Consider the following 11148-nt stretch of genomic DNA (forward strand, 5'->3'; position numbering starts at 1 on the left):
TAAAAGAGCACTTATTTATCCTCTTGATTATTACAAGGGACCCAAACTTGCTTGGGTTCCTAAATCTAACCCTTGATTTCCTTGTGCAAGGAACAGTGAAAGGAAGCAGTCAACAATGGTTCATGGACAGTGGATGCTCAAAGCACATGACTGGGAACATCATGGACTTTCTTTCACTAAAAGCCCTACAATGAGGGAGTGTATCCTTTGGCAATGGAAAAAGGGGATACATTCTTGGAGTTGGAAAAATTGGAAAATCACTCACTCACTCTATTGAGAATGTGTACTATGTCAATGGCCTCAAGTACACTCTCTTGAGTGTTTCTCAAATATGTGATAAAGGAAACAAGGTGAGTTCTTGTCAAAGATATGCACAGTTACTAATCTAGTAACTGGTGAAGTGGTACTTGGTGGCCAAAAGATACAAGAATATCTACGTTGCTGATTTTGAGTCCCTAAAAAGTGGTGATCTGAGTTGCTTGAAAGCGGTTGACGATGATGCTGAACTGTGGCACAGAAAACTGGGGCATGCAAGCTTCTCTCTACTAAATAAACTGGTTCAGAAGGACCTAGTTCGTGGCCTTCCCAAGTCAAAGTCCAAAGAGCACAAAGTTTATTATGCCTGTTCCAGAGGTAAGCATGTGAAATCCTCATTCAATCCAAAGAAGGATGTCAGTACATCAAAACCACTTGATCTCCTTCATATGGATCTATGCGGCCCTATGAGAGTGCAAAGCAGGGGAGGAAAAAGATACATTTTTGTGATAGTGGATGATTATTCCAGATTCACTTGGACTCTTTTTCTTAGAACAAAAGATGAGACCTTTGAAGTTTTTGTAACCTTTGTGAAGAAAATTCAAGTGAAGATGGAGTCAAAAGTAGCATGCATTAGATCAGATCATGGAATAGAATTTGACAAAGCTAAGTTTGATGAATTCTGCAACGAGAATAGCATCACCAATAACTTCTCAGCCCCAAGAACTCCACAGCAAAATGGAGTTATGGAAAGGAAGAACATAACCCTTGAAGAAATGGCAAGAACAATGCTTATAGATTGTGGGATTGCTAAGAACTTCTGGGTTGAAGCTGTCAACACTGCTTGCTACTTGGTGAACAGGTGCATGATCAGGTCTCTCTTGAACAAAACTCCCTATGAGTTGCTGAATGGAAGGAAGCCCAAGTTGACTCACTTAAGAACATTTGGGTGCAAATGTTATGTTCTTAACAATGGAAAGGATCAGCTTGGAAAATTTGATGCAAAGAGTGATGAAGGTATCTTTCTGGGCTATTCTTCTCAAAGCAAAGCCTACAAGGTTTACAACAAGCGGACTTAGTGTGTTGAGGAAAGTATACACGTAATCTTTGACGAGTCCTGTCTCTCCTATGAGAAAAGCAACATGGATGATCCAGATGGAGTGCCTATGCTAGTTGCAGGTGAAGTCATTGATATGGCAAATGGAAAGGCAGACATGATGAGTCAAGTAAATGAGCCAAGTGAAGACAATGCAGTCTCTTCTTAATCAGCCGGAGAGGAACCAGGTACCACAATTACAACCACTAAAGATGAAGAAACAATGGTTGATGCAATTCAATGTACTCCATAGGTAGCTGAAAGAAGAATGCAAGGGAACCAGTCAGGGTACCCAGCTCTTCTATAAATGAAGCCCAACCCAATTGGAAACACAAAGCTCCTATCCTCTTGACAACATAATTACTCCTCTGGATTCAGGAGTCCAAACCAGATCGAAAGCCAGAAATTCACTTGCCTTCTCGGTATTCCTCTCCCAAATAGAACCCAAAAACATTAAGGAAGCCTTAAATGATACAGACTGGATCACAGCCATGCAAAATGAGTTGCACGAGTTCGAAAGGAGCAATGTATGTCACCTGATACCTAGACCCTCAGATCGAACCATCATTGGAACCAGGTGGGTATTCAGGAATAAACTTGATGAACATGGAAACACTACAAGGAACAAGGCAAGGCTAGTGGTCCAAGGCTACAATCAGGAGGAAGGAATTGATTATGATGAGACTTTTGCTCAGGAGACTCGCATAGAAGCTATCAAAATCCTCATTGCCTTTGTATCACATATGGAATTCACTATGTTCCAAATAGATATCAAAAGTGAATTTCTGAATGGCTTCCTCAAGGAAGAAGTGTATGTAAAGCAACCTTCGGGTTCTGAATGTCATGAACACCCTGAATATGTGTTCAAATTGGATAATGCATTGTATGGGTTGAAGCAGGATCCTCGAGCTTGGTATGAGAGATTGTCAAAGTCTCTCTTAGAAAATGCTTTTACAAAAGGAAAAATTAACAACACTTTGTTCCTGAAGAAACAGGGGAGGAACCTGCTCATCGTTCAGGTATATGTTGATGATATCATTTTTGGGGCAACAGTTGATTCACTGTGTGAAGAATTTGCAAAACTCATGGGAAGTGAGTTTGAGATGAGCATGATGGGTGAGTTGAATTTCTTCTTGGGTCTTCAAGTGAAGCAGTCCACAAAGGGTACATTCATCAGTCAGCTGAAATATATCAAGGAGCTTCTGAAGAGGTTTGATATGGAAACATCAAAAGTGATTGACACTCCCATTGCCACTGCTACTCGACTGGACATGGATGAATCTGGCTCTCCTGTAAATCAAATCATGTATAGAGGTATTATTGGGTCTCTTCTCTATCTCACTGCCAGCAGACCAGATATCGTCTTTAGTGTGGGGCTATGTGCAAGGTTTTAGTCAAACCCCAAGGAATCTCATCTGAAGGCTGCCAAGAAATTTTGAGATATCTTAAGGGAATACAGGACTTGGTCCTGTACTACCCTTCAGGTGACAATTTTATTCTTATTGGATATGCTGATGCTGACTATGCAGGTTATCTTGTGGACAGGAAAAGTACTTCTGGAATGACTCACTTTTTAGGATCATGCCTCATCTCTTGGGGCACAAGGAAGCAGAATTCAGTTGCTCTTTTAATAGCTGAAGCAGAATATGTTGCTGCAGCTTCCTGCTGTGCTCAGCTCCTATGGATCAAACAATAATTGGAAGATTTTGGTGTACACTGACCGTGTGCCTCTTCTATGTGACAACACCAGTGCACTCAACATGGCCAAGAACCCGGTTCAACATAAAAAAACCAAACACATTGATGTGAGACATCATTTTCTCAGAGACAATATGGATAAGGGGCTTATCTGCATGAAGTTCTATAGTACAGAAGACCAAATTGCAGATATCTTCATCAAAGCACCGAACGAAGAACATTTTGAGAGAAATAGGCTGGAGCTGGGGCTAATAAAGCGTAATTGAGAACCGATTCGTACCATATGGCTATGAAAGTCACATTCAGGTAAAATTAGCTAAAGTGTTTTCCGGCCAAGCCTAACTCACGTCAATACTGTTGAAGGTAGACACGCATGATGATTATAGAAGCTGCAGAAGCACTACATGAGCGGTAAAAGAGGTTTGAGAATTTTTGATAGACAGGTCAAACCTGGTTCTTGTACCACACGTTAGTAGTCTTGTGCTTTTTCATACATATCTTAAAAGGAAACAAAATTGAGTGCCATGTCATCAACTTTTTTAGACCCTGTATGTCACATCTTTTCATTCAAATCCCCTCACTTCCCTTTGAAACGTTGCATCTCCCCATAAAACTACCGCCGTTTCGGAACCGATTTTCTCTCCCTCATAATTGTCTCTTCTCTCATTAAAACCCTCTCATCACCTTGAACGATCACCTCTCTCTCTCTCTCTCACTCTCTCTCTCTTTTTCCTTCTCTTCAACCTTTCCAGAACCTTCAAAATTGATCATCTGCCATGGCTGAAAATCAAACCACCCTTCCCACATCTCCTGAGAAAACCCTCGACTCCTCGCTCCCGGTAACACCCCTCTCAACATTCTCTTTCCACAAATGTTGAAACTGAAGCACCTAAACTTGATTCTCCTTCACCCTCCGTCTCTCTCACCACTCCCTCTAAGTGTTGAGAACTCAGAAACCCCCAAACTCGATAGTCTCTCGTCTCTGTCGCCTGAGATTTTCGTAGAACAAAACAAAGATGGAGAACAAAGTGAGACTCTACAGGCATAAAAGGTTTCTGTGGTTAGTGTTGATCAGTCTTCAGGTACTCCTGTCTCGGAGTTTGTTGCACCCATGGAATTTTTATAGAAAGAAGACATAGAAAACATTTTGACCATCTTTATTGAAGGGATAATGTATGGGGTCACCTGTATTATGCCTGAGTCTCAGGGGGAAGAGACTCAGTCGTTGGTGGGAGAAGGAATCGTGGTGATCTTTGAAAATCGTACACCAGAAGAAACTACTGGGACCCTTCTTGAAGGACCTGACCCCTCTCCTGAGGAAACAGGTCAAGGATCTTCTTCCCAGGTCAGTTTCGACCCTACTCCTTCTCCTCACTTTAAAGTTGAACCTTTGGAAATTTTGGCTCCTACTATGAGGTCCAGTGATGATGAAGATCAGGATAATGTTGCTCTAGATGCGTTCATTGCTAGAAGGAGGCCAGTGGCCACTCTTGAGCATTCTCCTAAGCAACCTACTACGAGGTTGCAAAAAAAGGAAGCTCTTGAGTCTGCCCTGCAGAAGAGTAAAAGGAGTAGTAAGAAGAAGAAAAAGAGGTTGAGTCTGAAGTCTGGTAAAAGAAAGTTGGAAACTGTAAGGATACCCGATTCCGTGAAGAGAGTGAAACGTGAAAGTATGTCCGGTAAAGAAAGGTTGAGGTACCAAAAGGTTCTGTGGGGTCGCACTTTTGACCCAGAAATATCTGAGATGGCTAGTATGAGGCAAGTACTAGACATGGTCGAATTTCAACAGCGGGGACATTTGTTCAAAGTGGATGTGCCGAAGGTCTATGAGGATGAGGTCCAAAGTTTCTATTCAGACCTCTTTACTGATGAATCTGACCATATATGTGCTCTGGTCAATAGAGTTGATATTGTTTTGCATGATGCTCTGCTTGGAGACATACTTAAGGTTCCTGCTGATGGTATGTCCTCTGTCAACGATGTGTGTGGCTCAAATTTTAGGCTTGCTATTGTAAGGAGGGAGCAGTCCAACATGGGGAACGGGTGCATAAGAAAGCTCTGATTCCTGTCTATCAGCTCCTGTTTGGGTTGGTAAACAACGTCCTTCTACCCCGTGCTGAGAGGAGGTCCATCACTTCCAAGTCTGATCTGTATTTGATGGAAGCACTGGATGGGTTCTGATATGTTAATCTGCCAGCCAAAATGATTGAGCACATGCAAAAGGTGGCAACTTTCAAAGATGGAAACTGTAACGACCCGGCCGATTGTTTTTGGAATTTATGCCCCGATCCCCCATTAACTCCTTTCCCTAAGTTCATTTCTGCTATTTTGGCTTGCCGGGACGTTCGGTGTTAGGATTCGGAGTGTTTTGGGACACTGAGTCCCTAAATGAGAGCTAAGTGTGGAAAAGTGGTCCGTAGTCAGAACAGTATGAAGACGGCCTTGGAATGGAAATCTGATGGTCCCGTTAGCTCCGTTAGATGATTTCGAGGTTGGGAGCGTGTTTGGAATGTATTATGGAAGTCCGTAGCTCATTTAGGCTTGAAATGCCGAAGTTTGAATTTTTAAAATTTCCGGTCCGATAGTGAGTTATTGATCCGAGGGTCGGATTGGAATTCCGGAAGTTGCAGTAGCTCCATCATGTCATTTGGGATGTGTGTGCAAAATTTCAGGTCATTTGGACGTGTTTTGGTTAGGTTTTTGATCGAAAGCGTATTTTGATAAAAGTTGAAGTTCTTAGGCTCAAATCCTTGTTTAATTCGAGTTTCCGGCGTTGTATTAGGTGGTTTAAGGATTGGTACAAGTTTGAATGAGGTATTAGGTGTTATTGGTGCTTTTGGTTGAGGTCCCGGGGGCCTCGGGATGAATTCGGATGGTTGACGGAAGGTTTTGAAGTTGAAGAGTTGCTGAAGACCTGCTGGTATTTGTCATAACCGCACCTGCGGTTTGGGTTCCGCAGGTGCGGAGCCGCAAAAGCGGCCTGACCATCGCATGAGCAGAATTGCGCTCCCTCAGCTTTTTCCGCAGGTGCAAAAGATCTACCGCAGATGCGGCCCTAGTCCTTTGTGAGAAACCGCAGAAGCGGTAAGAGTACGGCAGAAGCGGCAACTACAGGTGTGGTTTAAGACCGCAGAAGCGGAAGCCTGGAATTTAATGAAAACCGTAGAAGCGATAAATTGGCCGCAGAAGCGGGACCGCAGAAGCGGTCCCTTGTCCGCAGAAGCGGAAATACCTGTGCAGATATAGAAATTTCGAGGGTTTGATTTCATAAGTTAGAAAAATCAATTTGAGCTCGGGCAAGGGCGATTTCCAGAGGATTTTGAATAGGAGATTATTGGGTAACGTTTCTTTAATCCCTTCTAGTTATATTTCATCATTTTGTAGTTAAATCCATCATTAAAATTCGAATTTGGGATCAAATTGGAAGAATTTGGGGTAAAACTTCTTAGACCAAACTATTGAGTTTTGAGTGGGCATTTGTCCGATTTGGGAGATTTTTATATGGTTAGACTCGTGAGAGTACGAGGGTTCTGAAAATATGAAAATTATTCGATTCCGAGACATTGTCCTGAGGGGCATTTTGGTCATTTTACCTATAGCTTTAAATTTAATAGTGGAATCAGTTGTTTGCAATATTACTTACGATATGTAATTGAATTGAATAGATTTGGGCCATTTGGAGTCGGATACTCGTGGCAAAGGCGTGGTTCCTAGTTGATTATTGAGCCGGTTCGAGGTAAGTGGCTTGTCTAACCTTGTGTGGGGGACTTTACCCCTTAGGATTGTTACTTGATATTTGAGTGCCTTGTACGTGAGGTGACGGGCGCGTACTTGAGCCGATTGATGGAAAATCCGGTTTTTACTTAAGTTATTGAGATTTCGTTTCTTTCTTACTTGCCCTATTCTACTTGAAAGTATAACTTGTGCTAGATTAGGAAAAACATGTTTAGTTGACTTGATTGCCTAATTGCTTGAGTTGTTTTGACTGTTCTACGTGGAGCATGCTAGGCTAGTTCTATCTGTGTTGTATTTCGTACTTCATTCCTTGGTATATTTCTGGCTGTGGTTGCGCGTTTACTTTGGGACTACGGGTTCGATTCCTGGTAGATCCCCCTGTACTTTTACTTTGGGACTACGGGTTCGATTCCCGGTAGATCCCCCTGCACTTTTACTTTTGGACTGCGGGTTCGATTCCCGATAGATCCCCCTGCATATTGATGGTTGGACTACGGGACGGTATCCCGGGAGATCCTTCGGTTTGGCACATGAGTTGGACTACGGGACGGTATCCCGAGAGATCCACTGTTGAGGAAGGGCTACAGGATGGTATCCTGGGAGACCCTCATTGTTATTCTTGGTATTGCGCTATAGTCATTCTGTGTCCATTTTGTTCTTTGTGTAGTTGTTATTATTTCGTTAGCCTGTCTTATCTCACTGCTGTACTCATTATTTCTGTCAGATTTTCATACTGTTAATTAATATTATATTTTACCTCAGTAGGGCCCTGACCTTCCTCGTCACTACCCAACCGAGGTTAGGCTTGGCACTTACTGAGTACCGCTGTGGTGTACTCATGCCCTTCCTGCGCATGTTTTTTATGTGCAGATCCAGGTACCTCTTCTCAGGCGCACTATCCTTGAGGCGAGGAGATACACGGAGACTTCGAGGCATATCTGCAGCGCCCGCAGACCGAAGAGTCTTCTTCCTTATTCTAGTTGTAGAGTTGTTACCCTATCATACTTTTGATGTAGATATTCCGGAGATTAGAGTACTTATGGTAATTCTATTAGCCTGTGTTTCCCATGAGTTTCCGGGTTTTGGGATTGAGTTGTAGACTTCCGCATATCTTTAGAGTTGTATTGGCCGGGCGGCCTTATATTCAGTTGTTATTTTTCATATATTCAGTTTTAATTGATTATTCCTCAAGTTAAAAGGTTATTTTCGCACTGTTAGGCTTACCTAGTTGTAGGAACTAGGTGCCCTCACGACATGTGTATGGAGGGTGAACGAGGGTCGTGACAGAAACCATGGTCTTCCTTATGGATTTCTTCTCATGCATGCCTTCAAGTTCTTTGATGTGCCTTTGGGACGGCCCAAGATAGGGACCAAGAAGCAGACCTTCTCTCAAACTACTTTGGAGGAGTGTGAATGTGTTGAAAAGGGTGGAGGGGTAGGAAGCACTTTGACAATCTCACAGCTTATCAATGCCCAGAATAGTGCTACTGAGGAGATTAGGAAGTTGAAGGCAAGGAATGCCATTTTGGAGAATCAGCAGGCTCAAGGGGCAGCAGGGTCAAATGCAGAGTTTGCTCGTCTGACCAAAGAAAATGCTGATCTCAAGCAACAGGTTGGGAACCTGAAGGAGAAACTTCTCGCAGAGCAAATGTCGGCCAATGCTCAAATTGATCTCGTTCTCAACACTCTTGCTGCAGCTTCTAAGCCCTCTCCTTCTAGTGTCCCCTAGGCTAATCCTTCAGTGACCAGTTTCCAGAGTATCTCTTTTGTTTTTTTATGACTCTATGGTAGTTGTTTTTGTTTTTCTTTTTTGGTATGGATGGAATTCACCTGCACTGCTCCCGCTATTAACAGTCCAAATTTGCCGTTGTTGTAATGGCAACGGCTTATGTTTTATTAATATTAATGAAAACTCTCCTCTTTTGCTATAAATGCCTATTTTCCTTTACTTCTCTTTTCTATCATGTGGTGTGCACATATGTGGTATGAGTTAACTAGGCTAGACTTCTTTATGTTGATTGCTTGCTTGTGTATTTTTAATGATGCCAAAAGGGGGAATATAATTGAAATAGGGATCTGATTAAGGGGGAAGCATAAAGTCAGTGGGAACTTGTGAAGTTCCTGTTACTTCATCTGGTTTATTTTGCTCTAAATATGGGTTATCAATTTCTAAGTTTGTCATCATCAAAAAGGGGGAAATGATGGGTTTACAGTACCTTAGCTTTAAGTTTTGATGATCTAACAAACTTACTGTCAAAGAACCAGATAAGGGACCTGACACACTTGGTACACAACTCAATCAATGGACTCGAGCTAATGTGAGTTGCTATGACTTCAGAAGATAAAAAATCAAGACAGGGACCTGATCCCCTTGTGTTTCCTTGACAACAGTACGAAGTCAACTGTCTACAGCTGGAAAGTGATTGTCTGCATTGTACATGCAAATAGTGCAGCACAATACTGCAGTCACTCCCCTTTGACCAACCAAGTGATTACATCATTCAAGTGATGTCATTCAATTTGTATTAACAAGAGTATTACAACAAAACATCACTTGAACACGTGAGAATTTATTCAAGCACTCCAACCGTTCATCAGTCAAGCATTCAATTCTCAAGTGCAATCAAGAACAAAGTACAACACTACTACGGACCAGTTCCTACAACAAGTATCTTGTATGTCCTTAGTTGAGTTGTAAATTTGTAATTGTTCTTCATTGTAATTCCTACTTTGTTTATCTAGAAGATTTAATTAGGAACCCCTTGTAAACCATAAACCTTCAGTGTTTGTGTCGTGACTAGAGTTAGTCATGAGTTGAAGTCTTTGTAATAGGTGTATTGCAAAGTGGTTTGTAATAGGTGTATTAAAAGTTAGTGAGGGTTTAAGAGTTTAATTCCTAGATTGCATAGGTTGTAATGTAAAGTTGCTCATAGTGAAGTTGAAATCCTACCAGTGTAGGTCATGGTTTTTTATCCCTTTGAACGGGGATTTTTCCACGTAAGTGTTCCCTGTTGTATTTACTTACTGTTTCATTAGCACTATCTGTGGAAACCTATAGAGAACCTGGTCTCTATATAGTTTGGTGGACTCATATATTCTATCAGATCAGCTGTGACAACGGACCCCAATTTACTGGAGAAAAGGTCACCGAAATTTTCGAGAAGTGGCATATCAAAAGAATACTCTCCACCCCATACGACCCCGCGGGCAACGGGCAAGCAAAGTCCTCCAATAAATCAATACTGAACATCATGAAGAAAAAGCGCGAGGACACCAAGGGACTATGGCCAGAAATACTGCCATAAGTGCTAAGGGCATACCACACAACACCAAAAATGAGCACAGGAGAGACTCATTACTCATTAGTCTATGTGACTGATGCAGTAATAGCGGTTGAAGTCAGAGAACCCAGTTTGAGATAATCCCATGAGAGCGGGTCGAGGAACGAGGAAAGCAAAAGGCAGGACCTCGACAAAGCCGAAGAACGGAGAGATATGGCCTACGTAAGGATGATCTCCCAAAAATAACAAGCGGAATGCTACTATAACAAAAAGGCCAAGGTCAGACCACTCAAATTCGGGGACTACGTGCTCAAGGCCAAAACACAAGCAAGAAAAGACCCGCAGGAGGGCAAACTGGGAACGAATTGGGACGGCCCATACAAAATCACAGCAACAGCAAACAAAGGGCCATTTCAACTAGAAACAATGGAAGAAAGACTACTACCGAACAACTGAAACGTCGTCCACCTCAAGTACTTCAACTTTTAAGAACAAGCGTCTTCCAAGTCGCACTATTTTTTCCTCACTTGAGTTTTGTCCCAATTGGGTTTTCTCAAGGAGGTTTTTAGTGAGGCGATAAGGGGGACACTCCAAATCGAAGTGCGGACGGAAAAAGGCACAGGATGGCCAGTTCATCGCCCAACCTCTCGACATATCTCTAGGTCCCCCAATGAAGGGACTAGATAGATCGGGACTGGAATGCCAGCCCGAAAAATATGTATGTGAGCACGTAATTTTTGCCCTATATGAATTACTTCCATAAATTCAAAACAAAATAATTTCTTTCAGTGTTTGCAATTTTGTGGATTTTTGTGGCATTTTCTGTTAATTGTTTGCATTTTTGTTTGTGCAATTTAATTAGTGAAAAAATACAAAAAATGTGTTGCATGTGCATTTAGGATTTAATTTTATTATTTTAGATTAATTAGTAATCAGGGTTTTACAAAAAAAATGAAAAATCACAAAATTGATTTATTTTTCATTGCTTAATTTTTAGCTTTGAATTTTGTTAGTTTCCTTTAATGTGTATTTACGAATTGTGTTAATTATTAATTAGAGTTTTAATTAATTTGGGTAAGGTAT

The sequence above is a fragment of the Nicotiana attenuata genome, unplaced genomic scaffold (genome assembly GCF_001879085.1).
Source record: "Nicotiana attenuata strain UT unplaced genomic scaffold, NIATTr2, whole genome shotgun sequence".
Classification (NCBI taxonomy): domain Eukaryota; kingdom Viridiplantae; phylum Streptophyta; class Magnoliopsida; order Solanales; family Solanaceae; genus Nicotiana; species Nicotiana attenuata.